This window comes from Lampetra fluviatilis, chromosome 14, assembly GCF_964198595.1.
Source record: "Lampetra fluviatilis chromosome 14, kcLamFluv1.1, whole genome shotgun sequence".
In the NCBI taxonomy this organism is placed as follows: domain Eukaryota; kingdom Metazoa; phylum Chordata; class Hyperoartia; order Petromyzontiformes; family Petromyzontidae; genus Lampetra; species Lampetra fluviatilis.
Window position 1 is genome coordinate 662,734 of NC_136288.1, and position 15,926 is coordinate 678,659.

General features: G+C 43.7%; 4 non-coding genes across 4 annotated transcripts; 2 read left to right on the forward strand and 2 right to left on the reverse strand.

Annotated features, from left to right (window-relative positions):
- Positions 1-1,673: 1,673 nt before the first annotated feature.
- Positions 1,674-1,745, reverse strand: TRNAP-CGG (transfer RNA proline (anticodon CGG)). Its single transcript has one exon. It is a non-coding gene; the product is annotated as a tRNA-Pro (tRNA).
- Positions 1,746-2,512: 767 nt separating this feature from the next.
- On the reverse strand, positions 2,513-2,584 carry TRNAA-CGC (transfer RNA alanine (anticodon CGC)). Its single transcript has one exon. It is a non-coding gene; the product is annotated as a tRNA-Ala (tRNA).
- Positions 2,585-5,670: 3,086 nt separating this feature from the next.
- Positions 5,671-5,742, forward strand: TRNAE-CUC (transfer RNA glutamic acid (anticodon CUC)). The gene has a single exon. It is a non-coding gene; the product is annotated as a tRNA-Glu (tRNA).
- A 2,911-nt stretch (positions 5,743-8,653) lies between these two features.
- Positions 8,654-8,725, forward strand: TRNAE-CUC (transfer RNA glutamic acid (anticodon CUC)). Its single transcript has one exon. It is a non-coding gene; the product is annotated as a tRNA-Glu (tRNA).
- Positions 8,726-15,926: the final 7,201 nt, after the last annotated feature.

The window sequence follows — 15,926 nt, forward strand, 5'->3', positions numbered from 1 at the left end:
TATTCATAATAAAGAGCTGGACTGGGCTTCACGTTACAACTCTTAAACAGTCACACCCTGGTGCTGCGTCTCCCTCCCTTTACGTCGTTTCGCAAATACGTCGTAGCTGTATTGATAACGCCACTGCCCGACCTGCGTCCATTCAAACCCACACACTCACGTCGCGCACAGCATCGTCGCCTATCAGCCTTCGCCTCCACCACCACCTGTTGTAAGTCGCCTTGCTTTAACGTCGTTTCGATATTCGTCGTTTGCACCTTTCGGGAACGCACCCCCGACGTACACTAATGCAGCATAAATAAATCAAGTAGTTGCGGTGTCCGGAACGGCGTTTAGGTGATTTAAACACGTTCCTTCGGAGTGGGCAGGTAGGAACTTGGTTGGACAGCGCATTCGTGCGATCCGTGTCACGCGGCGCAAGCTGCGTGGGGCGGCGCGTCAAGTGGTGCTGAGCCCGCCCGAAGCGCTCTATGAAATACAAATCGAGGGCGTGGCTATGCACGACAAACAGACAAATAATCCCTGGTGGGTAGTGTTGAACTGTTGTTCCTACCTGTGATATGTTAACTCTTATCGACTACAACTTTGATTGTAGTGCTGTTCATTGCTGACCCGATGACATGTTGGTCTTCTGGATCTGTGCTCAGCAACCATAACGAATGAAAACAAGCCACGCATATTCCTTCGAGTAAAATTGTCCACTGGCAAAATATCACCTCGTGGAGATGCCGGGGATTGAACCCAGGACCTCCCACATGCGAAGCGTGCGCTCTACAACGTAGGTACATCCTCATGGTGGTTCTATCTGGGTGCAGTTCCACCTAGGTACGGGGTGAAATTTCGTCAACAGCTTCTTCCTCTCCCTCGTCACCCCACTCACTCTCCTGTTGGCCCTGGGCCCTGAACCCATCGAGTCTGCACAAAGTCCAAGCAAAATATATATATTTTAAACAAAAATAAATAACAATAATACATGTGGATGGATCCTATAATGCTTTCCCAATTTATTCTTGGAAATATTACTGGTAGGAACCTCCTGGTTACACCAGCCCACAGGGGATTATTGTGTCCGTCCGTTCATCGTGCATACAAAAATTGGAGGGGTGGGGCTGGGTGGAGAGGGGAGGGTGGGGAGGGGCTGGGTGGGGAGGGTGGGGAGGGCCTGGGTGGGGAGGGACTGGGTGGGGCTGGGTGGGGGATGGTAGGGGTGGGGCTGGGTGGGGAGGGGCTGGTCAGCCCGTGGTGCCCTGATAAAACTCAACGTTTAACCTACTCACGCCGGCTTGTGCCAGCCCTCACAGTCGGCCATACTTGCGGAATACACCACGCCGCCGTTGACCCTGGCCATTGAACGAGCAACCCAACGTTCCTACCAGCTCCCTCCGTAGGAATGTGTTAAATTCGGAAATAAAAAAAAAAGTGTTTTGGATACTTTTAAGCACTTGTTTTCATCTCCAAATTTTTAAATAAGCCATTTGATAACTGTGTGCATCCCTAGTTATACAAATAAAAAGTTCCTGAAATCAACATAAATGCATCCGAAAGGTATAGTTCATTTAGGGTACTATTTACGAAAGTTATTGTGCACCCCGATTACAGGGACATTGACACAGCCAATTGATTTTAGAAATTAACCTTTGTTGGAAACATAAATTAACTAAAAGGTTCCAACATGGAGATGCCAGGGATTGAACCCGGGGCCTCACACATCCGAAGCGGGTGCTCTACCACTGAGCTACATTCCCACCACACTGGGTCAGTCTGAACCCAGTAATGTGACCTCGTTGTGTAAGGGGGCTATCGGGGTCATGGCCTGATTTGAAGAATCTACTCGGAAATCTCGCAGATCTGTTCTTTTTCCCGGTTGTTAGATAGCGGCACTTGGAAGCAAGCATTACCTGGGCTACTTCCGAGGACCATGAAAGTGACATCTCATCCAAATTAGGGGTCATCACAAAGAACACACGGCTAGATGAATATGGCCCAGTGGCCTAATGTCTAAGGCACCAGCTTCCGGTAGCTGGGGGATTGTGGGTTTGAGTCCCATCTGGGTCTTTAGTGTTTTGTTAAAAATTCAACGATCTTATTTCTTCTTAAAATTCCAATTTGATTTCCCATTAAATTACCTAGGCATAATTTACCTCTACTCTTTTCAATAAAATTTCCCAAGTATCTTGATATAATTCCACTCGTTGAGTTCTCCAGACTGATTTTCGTCTAAACCACCACTCGGCAGGTCACAACACTTTTCTATCGGCTTCTTCCACGCACTGCTCGAATTTGGAAGTCCATGCAACGACATCAAGTCTAATAATCTTTCTAATTTCCATAAATATGTTAACTCTTAACTACTACAACTTTGGTTGTAGTGCTGTTCATTGCTGACCGTATGACATGTTGGTCTTCTGGGATCTGTGCTCAGCAACCATAACGAATGAAAACAAGCAGGCGTTTTGTCCAGGCCACGCATATTCCTTTGAGTAAAATTGGCCACTGACAAAACGTCACCTCGTGGGGATGCCGAGGATTGAACCCGGGGCCTCACACATGCGAAGCATGCGCTTTACCACTGAGCTACATCCCCATTCCGGTTCAACCTGGGCGCAGTTCCACCTCGGTACGGGGTGAAACTTCGTCATCAGCTTCTTCCTCTCCCTTGTCACCCCACTCACTCTGCTGTTGGCCCTGGGCCTTGTACACATCGTGTTTGCACAGAGTCCAAGCAAAATGTATTTCTTTGAAACAAAAAGAAATAACAAGAATACATGTGGATGGATACTATAATGCTTTCCCAATTTATTTATTCTTGGAAATTTTTAATTCGGAAATAAAAAGTGTTTTGGACACTTCTAAGCACTTGTTTTCATCTCCAAATGTTTAAGTAAACCATTTGATCACTGTGTGCATCGCTAGTTATACAAACAGCAAGTTCCGGAAATCAAGACAAATTCATCCGAAGGTATCGTTCATATCGGGTAATATTTACGAGAGTTCACGTGCACCCCGATTACAGGGACATCGACACAGCCAATTAATTTTGGAAATCAACCATTGTTGGAAACATAAATTAAATAAAAGCTTCCAACATGGAGATGCTGGGGATTGAACCCGGCCCCTCGCACATGCAAAGCTTGCACTCTCGCACTGAGCTACATCCACACCACGCTGGCAGCCAGGCAGGTAGCCAACCCCCTTAACTATCGGCCCCTCCCCTTACCCCCCCTCCCTTAGGCCCCTCCCCCCAACCCCCTTACCTTAGGCCCCTCCCCCCCTCCCTCAGGCCCCTCCGCTGACGTAGGCCTCGGCAAGGTAAGGTAAAAGTTAAAAGGTAAAAACGAGCCTATTTTTACCCTACCTTTTACCTTACCACAATACAATCACTCTACCCTACCTCTTACCCTTTAGCAGGTAAGGTAAAAGGTAAAAAGCAACGAGCCTACCTTTTACCCTACCTTTTACCCTTACCCCATACAAATTACCCAATTACAGGGTAATTACTAGGGAACTACACATGAACAAGGTTTATATCGGTAAATGCTAGGTAGAGCGCCTTATTCATATAAAATACTCTCGATGATTCCAATTTTACACGCTTGTTGTTGTTGTCATTGTTGTCGCTGTTGTTGTCGTCGTTGTCATTGTTGTCGTTGTTGTCGTCGTCGTATCCTCAAATCTTGTAACTAAATTTTTACCCACTTCCTAATGTGGTATCGACTGCAAACTTGGTATACTTATGTCATACTGATGACAACACTACTGTATATTCTACCATTAAATCTTTTTTTAGATGTTATGTTACGGCTTGGGTCTAATTGTCCACGGTCAACTGACATTGGCTGTAAATCACCACGGCCACTTACGTTATGGCGAACTTCAGGGCCACTTCCTGGAGTCGTAGAGTTCTGTTATTACTCGTACATTTCATAAAAGCGTGTTTTTAAGAAAGTTTGTTTTAATATTACTTATTAAATGGAGGCCACGGACTGTGCCACGGAGCTTTTAGCGGTAAACAAGGTACCATATTTACTGGGTAATACTTTGCGCTACCTTTACCCTACCGGGTAATTCTTCCGAGCTACCTTTACCCTACCCTTTACCTTACCCCTTGGCATGTCGACATCTTTACCTTACCTTGCCGAGGCCTACGCTGACGCCTCCTCCCTTAGGCCCCTCCCCTGACCCCCCCCCCCCCCATATACTTAGGCCCCTCCCCTGACCACCCCCCATATCTTTTGGCCCCTCTCCTGACCGACCTTCCCTTAGGCCCCTCCCCTGACCACCCCCCCCCAATATCCTTAGGCCCCTCCCTTGACCCCCTCCCTTAGACCCCTCCTCTGACCCCTCCCCCTCAGGCACCTCCTCTGACCCCCCACTCAGGCCCCTCTCCTAACTCCCACCTTCCTTAGGCCCCTCCCCTGACCCTCCTCCCTTAGGCACCTCCCCTCTCCGAACCCAGCAGAAGGTCTCCACCAATCAAAGAGCTGTTTATATTATATATTTATTTATGCATGACAGACAGACAAAAAATCCCTGGTGGGCAGTGTGAAACATATTGTTCCTACCTGTCAAACTTCACAAATAAAGCATCCACAGAGTCGCACTTGGTATGACAACCTAGTCCACAAAAAAAAGTGTATTTTAATTTCAAAATAAAGTTGCCGACATATACATGAAATGTAAGTCAACTTTTTGAACAAATAACGTTCTGACAGTCTAACTTGAGCCGTCGCTAGCAGTCCAGTGTGTTGGGTAGCGCTCGTTATGAGTAAAGCTATCGTTTTGTATCAACCCACTGCTGCATGAATACATTCCGCACCCATTGCGGTTTTGGGGGTTGCTTGACCATACTTCACCCATGCCTGCGGGTGCCGGCTGGTCGAAGCATGTTCCAAGACCGCTTTTGGCGAGATATTTAGTGACTGTTACCACTGGTTTGTTAGCCATGGCCGGGGATCGAACTCCAGTGTCCGCGCTCACAGCAGTGCAGTGCGTCCACTGAAGTGAACTTAGTTATCGACATTGCTCAATTATGCCATTTGGCAATGCACCGGAACAACATTTGGTTACATTTTAATTGGAAGTAAAATAGCACTGTATTGCACCATCTAGTGCTGTTAATGAGTAGCACCTATGAAGACAGCGCACGAGGGGATGAGTGGCTAGCACCACGCCCGACCGCCTTTGTCTCCCCAGTGGCGATGTTTACACACCGCACCAGGTACTCATTTGAGGCTGAGTCGACCTAGGGGAGGCCTTAGGACCCGTTCATACACGTAAACACCTACAGACAGAAACACACGGACACGAACATAAAAATTGGGCTCGCCGGTTCGCCCCATCGACTGTTGTGGCGAGTATCATTCGCGTGCATCCATGTGACCCATGGCCGCCTTTGTCTCCCCAGTGCTGATGTTAAAGATGGGTGGGAGTCCCAGGCCACACCAGGGAAATTGGTGATTGTGCCTCCTCGTGTCCTGCTGTCCCGCATAATCACCAGGCTTGATCTTCTATTGTTGAACGAAATGTTCCCCAGGCAGTCGCCATCTCTTACGGTCTCACGATTCCACAGTCAATCCCGTGAACAGATTACGTTGCTCCATCAATCTCGATCGAACTCCCGGTGTTGGAGGTGCCAGGACAGCAGGACATGTGGAGATACTTCAACCAGCTTCCCTGGTGGCCTAGTGGTTAGGATTCGGCGCTCTCACCGCCGCGGCCCAGGTTCGATTCCCGGCCAGGGAACACTTTTTTATATATAATAAAAAAAGTTATCTTCTTCTTTACGGAAAAGTTTAACTGCTTTAAAAAGACACCAAGAGCCTCATTCCGTGACGGGAACTGAACCCATACCGCAGCACTGAGAGCTTCGAATTTAAATCACCAGACCACCAGAGAAGTTGGAAGATGTACCTCCACGTGTCCTGCTGTCCCGCATCATCACCAGGCTTGATCTTCGATTGCTGACTGAAGTGTTCCCCAGGCAGTCGCCATCTCTTATGGTCTCACGATTCCACGTAAATCTCGTGAAAGATTCCAATGCACCATCAACTCTCGAGCGAGCTCCCGGTGTTGGAGGTGCCAGGACAGCAGGACACGTGGAGACACCCTCCACCAGCTTCACTGGTAGTCTAGTGGTTAGGATTTGGCCCTTTCACCGCAGCGGCCTGGGTTAGAGTCCTGTTCACAGAACACTTTTAACGTAAATAATTAAAACTTTCGTGACTGCAGGAATTCATATTCTTGGTTCGTTCTGTAATGTCACGTAAATAAAAAAAGAACAGAAATTTAATTTTTCTGTTTTTTAAATGATAAAAGAAAAACAACAACAATAAAATTAGTTAAATAAAAGTACAAATTCGTAGGTTTTTTGCTTTTATTATTTTCAATTGATTTTTAGTATTATTTTCATATTTTTATTTTAAAATTTTATTGTAGGTTTTTTGCTTTTATGATTTTCCATTCATTACTTTATCTTATTCTATTTTTATTACCTTAAAAAAGTGTATTTGTATTTTCTTAAAAAATAGTATTTTTATTTACGTGACTTTACCAAATTAACCAATTATATAAATACTTTTAATTCACGCATCGTGGAACGGCTTTGAAAATGAAACCAAAAGACTATTTCCCTTACCAGGATTCGAATCTGAGCGGGGACGGAGGGAGCGCCAAAACCTAACCAGTTGCCACACCATGGAAATTGGTGATTGTGCCTCCACGTGTCCTGCCGTCCCGCATCATCACCAGGCTTAAACTTCTACTGTTGAACGAAATGTTCCCCAGGCAGTCGCCATCTCTTGTGGTTTCACGATTCCACAGTCAATCCCGTGAACAGATTACATTGCTCCATCAACTCTCGAGCGAGCTCCCGGTGTTGGAGGTGCTAGGACAGCAGGCCATTAGAAGACATCTCAACCAGCTTCCCTGGTGGTCTAGTGGTTAGGATTCGGCGCTCTCACCGCCGCGGCCCGGGTTTGATTTCCTGTTAGAGAACACTTTTTTTATATATAATTAAAAACGTTATTTTCTTCAATACGGAAAAGTTTAACTGCTTTAAAAAAGACATCAAGAGTCTCATTCCGTGACGGGAACTGAACCCAGACCGCAGCACTGAGAGCTTCGAATTTTAATCACCAGACCACCAGGGAAGTTGGAAGATGTACCTCCACGTTTCCTGCTGTCCCGAATCATCACCAGGCTTGATCTTCGATTGTTGACTGAAGTGTTCCCCAGGCAGTCGCCATCTCTTATGGTCTCACGATTCCACGTAAATCTCGTGAACAGATTACATTGCTCCATCAACCCTCGAGCGAGCTCCCGGTGTTGGAGGTGCCAGGACAGCAGGACATGTGGAGACATCTCAACCAGCTTCCCTGGTGGTCTAGTGGTTAGGATTTGGCCCTTTCACCGCAGCGGCCTGGGTTAGAGTCCCGGTCACAGAACACTTTTTTATATATAATTTAAAAAGTTATTTTCTTCTTTACGGAAAAGTTTAACTGCTTTAAAAAAGACACCAAGAGCCTCATTCCGTGACCGGGAACTGAACCCAGATCGCAGCACTGAGAGCTTCGAATTTTAATCACCAGACCACCAGGGAAGTTGGAAGATGTACCTCCACGTGTCCTGCTGTCCCGCATCATCACCAGGCTTGATCTTCGATTGTTGACTGAAGTGTTCCCCAGGCAGTCGCCATCTCTTATGGTCTCACGATTCCACGTAAATCGCGTGAACAGATTCAAATGCACCATCAACTCTCGAGCGAGCTCCCGGTGTTGGAGGTGCCAGGATAGCAGGACACGTGGAGGCACCTCCAACAGCTTCACTGGTAGTCTAGTGGTGAGGATTTGCCATTTCACCGCATTTTTTTCACCGGATTTGAGTCCCGGTCATAGAACACTTTTTACGTAAATAATTAAAACTTTCGTGACTGCAGGAATTCATATTCTTGGTTCGTTCTGTAAAGTCACGTAAATAGAAAACAAAGAAAAATTTAAATAAAATGTAATTAAAAAGAACAAAAATATAATGTTTCTTTTTTTAAATGATAAACGAAAAAAAAACAACAATAAAAATAGTTAAATAAAAGTAAAAAGTTCCTAGGTTTTTAGCTTTAATTATTTTCAATTGATTTTTTGTATTTTCATATTTTTATTTTAAACATTTTATTGTAGGTTTTTTGCTTTTATGTTTTTCCATTCATTATTTTTTGTCTTATTAAATTTTTATTACCTTAAAAAAATATTTTCTAACATTTTTTTTATTTTTATTTACGTGACTTTACCAAATTAACCAATAATATAAATACTTTTTATTCACGCGTTCGTGGAACGGCTTTGAAAATGAAACCAAAAGACTATTTCCCTTACCAGGATTCGAATCTGAGCGGGGGCGGAGGGAGCGCCAAAACCTAACCAGTTGCCACACCATGGAAATTGGTGATTGTGCCTCCACGTGTCCTGCCGTCCCGCATCATCACCAGGCTTGACTTTCTACTGTTGAACGAAATGTTCCCCAGGCAGTCGCCATCTCTTATGGTCTCACGATTCCACAGTCAATCCCATGAACAGATTCCATTGCTCCATCAACTCTCGAGCGAGCTCCCGGCGTTGGAGGTGCCAGGACAGCAGGACATGTGGAGACACCTCAACCAGCTTCCCTGGTGGTCTAGTGGTTAGGATTCGGCGCTCTCACCGCCGCGGCCCGGGTTCGATTACCGGTCAGGGAACACTTTTTTCATATATATAATAAAAAAAGTTATTTCCTTTTTTACGCATAAGTTTAACTGCTTTGAAAAAGACACCAAGAGCCTTGTTACGTGAATGGGAACTGAACCCGGGCAGCAAGCACTGAGAGTTTCGAATTTTAACCACCAGACCACCAGGAAAGTTGGAAGATGTATCACCACGTGTCCTGCTGTCCCGCATCATCACAAGGCTTGATCTTCTACTGCTGACCGAAGTGTTCCCTAGGCAGTCGCCATCTCTTATCGTCTCACGATTCCACGTAAATCTCGTGAACAGATTCCAATGCACGATCAACTCTCGAGCGAGCTCCCGGTGTTGGAGGTGCAGGGACAGCAGGACACGTGGAGACACCTCCACCAGCTTCACTGGTAGTCAAGTGGTTAGGATTTGTCCCTTTCACCACAGAGGCCTGGGTTAGAGTCCCGGTCACAGAACACTTTTTACTTAAATAATTAAAACTTTCGTGACTGCAGGAATTCATATTCTTGGTTCGTTCTGTAAAGTCACATAGATAGAAAACAAAGAAAATTTGTAATAAAATTTAATGAAAAAGAACAAAAATAGAATTTTTCTTTTTTTGAATGATAAAAGAAAAACAACAACAATAAAAATAGTTAAATAAAAGTAAAAATTCATAGGTTTTTTGCTTTAATTATTTTTAATTGATTTTTAGTATTATTTTCATATTTTTATTTTAAAATTTTATTGTAGGTTTTTTGCTTTTATGATTTTCCCTTTATTATTTTTTGTCTCATTTCATTTTTATTACCTTAAAAAAATATTTTCTAACATTTTTTTTATTTTTATTTACGTGACTTTACCAAATTAACCAATAATATGAATACTTTTCATTCACGCGTTCGTGGAACGGCTTTGAAAATGAAACCAAAAGACTATTTCCCTTACCAGGATTCGAATCTGAGCGGGGGCGGAGGGAGCGCCAAAACCTAACCAGTTGCCACACCATGGAAATTGGTGATTGTGCCTCCACGTGTCCTGCTGTCCCGCATTATCACTGGGCTTGAACTTCTACTGCTGACCGAAGGTTTTCCCAGGCAGTCTCCATCTCTCATGGTCTCACGATTCCACGTAAATCTCGTGAACAGATTACATTGCTCCATCAACTCTCGAGCGAGCTCCCGGTGTTGGAGGTGCAGGGACAGCAGGACACGTGGAGACACTTCCACCAGCTTCACTGGTAGTCAAGTGGTTAGGATTTGTCCCTTTCACCACAGAGGCCTGGGTTAGAGTCCCGGTCACAGAACACTTTTTACTTAAATAATTAAAACTTTCGTGACTGCAGGAATTCATATTCTTGGTTCGTTCTGTAAAGTCACATAGATAGAAAACAAAGAAAATTTTTAATAAAATTTAATTAAAAAGAACAAAAATAGAATTTTTCTTTTTTTGAATGATAAAAGAAAAACAACAACAATAAAAATAGTTAAATAAAAGTAAAAATTCATAGGTTTTTTGCTTTAATTATTTTTAATTGATTTTTAGTATTATTTTCATATTTTTATTTTACATTTTTATTGTAGGTTTTTTGCTTTTATGATTTTCCCTTTATTATTTTTTGTCTCATTTCATTTTATTACCTTAAAAAAATATTTTCTAACATTTTTTTTATTTTTATATACGTGACTTTACCAAATTAACCAATAATATGAATACTTTTCATTCACGCGTTCGTGGAACGGCTTTGAAAATGAAACCAAAAGACTATTTCCCTTACCAGGATTCGAATCTGAGCGGGGGCGGAGGGAGCGCCAAAACCTAACCAGTTGCCACACCATGGAAATTGGTGATTGTGCCTCCACGTGTCCTGCTGTCCCGCATTATCACTGGGCTTGAACTTCTACTGCTGACCGAAGGTTTTCCCAGGCAGTCTCCATCTCTCATGGTCTCACGATTCCACGTAAATCTCGTGAACAGATTCCAATGCACCATCAACTCTCGAGCGAGCTCCCGGTGTTGGAGGTGCAAGGATAGCAGGACACGTGGAGGCACCTCCAACAGCTTCACGGGTAGTCTAGTGGTTAGGATTTGCCATTTCACGGCAGCGGCCTGGGTAAGAATCCCTGTCAAAGAACACTTTTTACGTAAATATAAAAGTTAACTATTTTTTTACTTAAAACTTTCGTGACTGCAGGAATTCATATTCTTGGTTCGTTATGTAAAGTCATGTAAATAAAAAACAAAAAATAATAAAACATGCAATTAAAAAGAATAAAAATAAAATAAATATAAAAATGCATTGAAAATTATGAAAGAAAAAAACAACAATGAAAAGATTTCGATTTAAAGCTTTCGTGACTGCAGGGATTCATCTTCTTGGTTCTTTTGGTAAAGTCACGTAGAAGGGAAGCAAGCAGCCGTCCTCAGGTGAAAACCAGGTCCGTCGAGGCGACAGAGTCTGAATGAAACAGCACACGAGCTTGGAGCATATATATAAGCTGGGCGCCTTGACAACGGAATTTGCATATGAAGAGGAATTTAGCATATTTATGGGAAATGCAGGAATCTGATTAGTACTACATATGCATGTGCATTATGCAGGATTAACAGCATCAAAGGGAGCTGCAGTTGATGCTGCTGCTGCAGTTGCTGCTGCTGCAGTTGCTGCTGCTGCAGTTTCTGCTGCTGCTGCAGTTTCTGCTGCTGCTGCAGTTTCTGCTGCTGCAGTTGCTGCTGCTGCTGCAGTTGCTGCTGCTGCTGCAGTTGCTGCTGCAGTTGCTGCTGCTGCAGTTGCTGCTGCTGCTGTTGCTGCTGCTGCTGCAGTTGCTGCTGCTGCAGTTGCTGCTGCAGTTGCTGCTGCTGCAGTTGCTGCCTTATCCATTTTAATATAACACTATGTATTATTCTACCCACCCTAATGTGTATAACACTGCTATATATTTACTATACAATTACGACACCATACATTACTCTGCACACTGCACCATGCCAGTGAGTGGAACGCGGTCTGAAAGTCACCGTAAACGTGAACACAATCAGTTAAGATCCGAAATGGTTTATTACGTCCTTCCAATGATTGCTAAGCCAGAATCCATCATCTCGGTTGAAATTGTCTCTGTGTTTGTATATGTGGATCGCCTCATGAACGAATCTCTCATGATAGCCAGATGGCTTGCAGAGAACCTCTGTCTTGGAGAAGTCAATGTCATGTGAGCCCACTGAATTGTAACAGTGATCTGCCACGGCTGAGGTGTTTGTCCTACCGTGTTTCAGGTCTGCTTTATGTTCACGGATGCGGTCCGAGACATGTCGTTTGGTTTCTCCAATGTAACTGCTACCACAGAGGCAACTTAGTTTGTAGACGCCAGGGTACTGTATGTCTGGAACCAAATCTTTTACAGACGGGACCAGATCACGGATTTTATGTACTGTGTTGAATCGGACCTGGATCTTGTGTTTAATCAGGATTCTGGAGATCTTTTTTGTGACCCCAGCAATGTAGGGTAAGGTGATGGTCTTGAAAGGCTCTTCAACAGGATCCTTCTTGATGGTTGGAGTGATGGCCTTGCGGATTGTGTAGTCGGAGTAACCATTAGCCTTAAGAGCTTGGCGTACGTGTTTGAGTTCACTGCCAATGTGTTCCTGGTCGGAAATGCATTGGGCTCTATGGTATAGAGTCTTGATGAGGAAATTCTTCTGGGATGGATGGTGGTGGGAATCCGGTTTTAGGTAAGCATCCGTATGGGTGGCTTTCCTGTAGACAGAGTGGCTCATTGAACCATCAGGTCTCCTTTTAATTAGGACATCCAAAAAGGGTAGCTTGCCATCTTTTTCGACTTCCATGGTGAATCTGATGGCTGGGTGTATGGAATTGATGTGGTCGAGAAATTGGTCTAGAGCAGGCCGGCCATGTGGCCAGATGACAAAAGTGTCATCTACGTACCTCTTCCATAAGGTCGGGCGTAGAGTGGCAGTCTTGATGGCGTCAGTCTCAAATTTCTCCATGAAGATGTTGGCTACAACCGGAGATAGGGGGGAGCCCATTGGGGTGCCCTCAGTTTGCTTGTAGAAAGTTCCATTCCAGGTGAAGTATGTATTGGTTAAGCAGTGTCTCACCAGGGGGGGTACCCCAGCATTCAGTCCTTGATGAACCAAGTCTTCAATCATTGCGATGGTGTCAGGTACAGGAACTTTGGTGAATAAGGAAACCACATCAAAACTGACAAGCAGGTCGTCTGGGGACAGGGCAATCCCTTTATTGTCGATACCAGGTCAGTAGAGTTTAGTACCGCAGAGGTGGTTTTTCCAGTGAAAGGCCGTAGGATTTCAGGCAAAAAACGAGCCAGTATATAGGTGGGGGAGTTGATAGTAGAGACAATGGGACGAAGAGGTGTATCTTCTTTATGTATCTTTGGCAAGCCGTATAATCTTGGTGGCCTGGCTGCAGAAGGTTTCAACGAGAACTGTTTGGTCTGATCAATTAATGCGGATGAATCAGAAATGATTTGCTTGGTTTTATAGACGAGGCTGTTGGTGGGGTCTCTTTTTATTTTTGCATAGCTGCCATCGTTGAGTAGTTCTTGGATTTGTTGTTGTATTCTGTTTTGTCCATGATGACAGTGGCATTGCCTTTGTCGGCTGAGAGGATGACAATGTCATCCCTCTTTTTTAATTGAGCTAATTCAAAACGCTCATCTTTGCTGATGTTGCTAGCTGGCATCTTAGCGTTTTTGAGGGTTGCGGAGATGTCAGATCTTGCTACGTCTGCAGCGATGTGACTCAGGCCCTTGAGAGCTACATCTACTCTAGCAATTATATCATTAACTGGTATGTGTCTAGGTGTGACTGCAAAGTTTAGTCCTTTAGCTAAAACGGATTTCAGGCCTTCAGAAATAGAACTGTTACTGCGATTAATTACGACTTTGTTAACATCTAGCTTTTCAATGTGTGGGTCCGGTTTCTTATTTGAGAGGCGATCGAATTTGGAAATCAAGTTGTCCTTACATTTGGTCGACATAGCGGCAGCTAAAGAGGCAGTCATTTTATCTACATGTTCCCAATCCGATGTGGACATTTTTGCACTCAAAGATAAGTGTGATTTGTAGAGTGTCTTGTCTAACTGATCTAGATCGGTGCGCGTAAGTCTGATTTTCTCTGAGATAAGAGCTAAGCTAGTTCTAGACAGAATTCGTTTAGCATTAGAAGAAGTTACAGCAGCAGATGTTAGTGTAAATGCGTTTGGTATTACCTTAGAGTCGCGGCATCTCTTCAGAAAGGTGAGAGACTCGATTAGCTGAGCCTTCTTATCCCGGAGCTTGTTAAAGGATCTCAAAGTTATGTGGAAACCCTCCCCGTAGAGGCGGTTAAATTTCGATTTAAAGCTTTCGTGACTGCAGGGATTCATCTTCTTGGTTCTTTCGGTAAAGTCACGTAGAAGGGAAGTAATAAAATAATAAAAATAAAACATAATAAAATTATTCTCACGACGTTTCGGCCACAACGCTGTAACTTCTTCTAATGCTAAACGAATTCTGTCTAGAACTAGCTTAGCTCTTATCTCAGAGAAAATCAGACTTACGCGCACCGATCTAGATCAGTTAGACAAGACACTCTACAAATCACACTTATCTTTGAGTGCAACAATGTCCACATCGGATTGGGAACATGTAGATAAAATGACTGCCTCTTCAGCTGCCGTTATGTCGACCAAATGTAAGGACAACTTGATTTCCAAATTCGATCGCCTCTCAAATAAGAAACCGGACCCACACATTGAAAAGCTAGATGTTAACAAAGTCGTAATTAATCGCAGTAACAGTTCTATTTCTGAAGGCCTGAAATCCGTTTTAGCTAAAGGACTAAACTTTGCAGTCACACCTAGACACATACCAGTTAATGATATAATTGCTAGAGTAGATGTAGCTCTCAAGGGCCTGAGTCACATCGCTGCAGACGTAGCAAGATCTGAAATCTCTGCAACCCTCAAAAACGCTAAGATGCCAGCTAGCAACATCAGCAAAGATGAGCGTTTTGAATTAGCTCAATTAAAAAAGAGGGATGACATTGTCATCCTCTCAGCCGACAAAGGCAATGCCACTGTCATCATGGACAAAACAGAATACAACAACAAAATCTTCTTCTTGGTTTTTTCGGTAAAGTCACGTAGAAGGGAAGTAATAAAATAATAAAAATAAAACATAATAAAATGAAACAATTCTCACGACGTTTCGGCCACAACGCAAGCAGCCGTCCTCAGGTGAAGAATGAGACAATCCAAGCTAGGAGCTTACATATAAGCTGGGTTGGGGGTGGGAGAAGAGCGCCTTAACAAAAAGAATGTGCATATCAAGAGGAATTTAGCATATACATGGGAAATGCGCAGGGGGCGGGGGGGCTTCAAAGTCATACCATGCCCACGCACTATGCAGGATCAAGAGCACCAAGGGGGGGTGCAGGGATTAGCATTAACAAAGGAAAGGAATGCCAATGATATGTAGCTGCAGTTACTAAACAACACCGTAGAAAACTAAAGTATAAACTACATACAAAAAACTAAAATATAAACTGCATAGCACCATCAGTATACTTACTATACTCTACAATAAGCTGAGTTACTAACAGCAAGTAATACATTACAATTCTACGTCGTAAAAGTTATATAATATGCTTCCATCTAAACTTTATTCTCTTACATCAACCGAGCATATACCGTACTATATACTGCCATAGATAAACCCAACATTAAATTATATACTGTATTGCAATAAACCACATTTCAACATAACACTATGTATTATTCTACCTACCCTAATGTGTATCAAAATGGTTTATTACGTCCTTCCAATGATTGCTAAGCCAGAATCCATCTTCTCGATTAAAATTGTCTCTGTGTTTGTATATGTGGATCGCCTCATGAACGAATCTCTCATGATAGCCAGGTGGCTTGCAGAGAACCTCCGTCTTGGAGAAGTCAATGTCATGTGAGCCCACTGAGTTGTAACAGTGATCTGCCACGGCTGAGGTGTTTGTCCTACCGTGTTTCAGGTCAGCTTTATGTTCACGGATGCGGTCCGAGACATGTCGTTTGGTTTGTCCAATGTAACTGCTACCACAGAGGCAACTTAGTTTGTAGACACCAGGGTGCTGTATGTCTGGAACCACATCTTTTACAGACGGTACCAGATCACGGATTTATGTACTGTGTTGAATTGGACCTGGATCTTG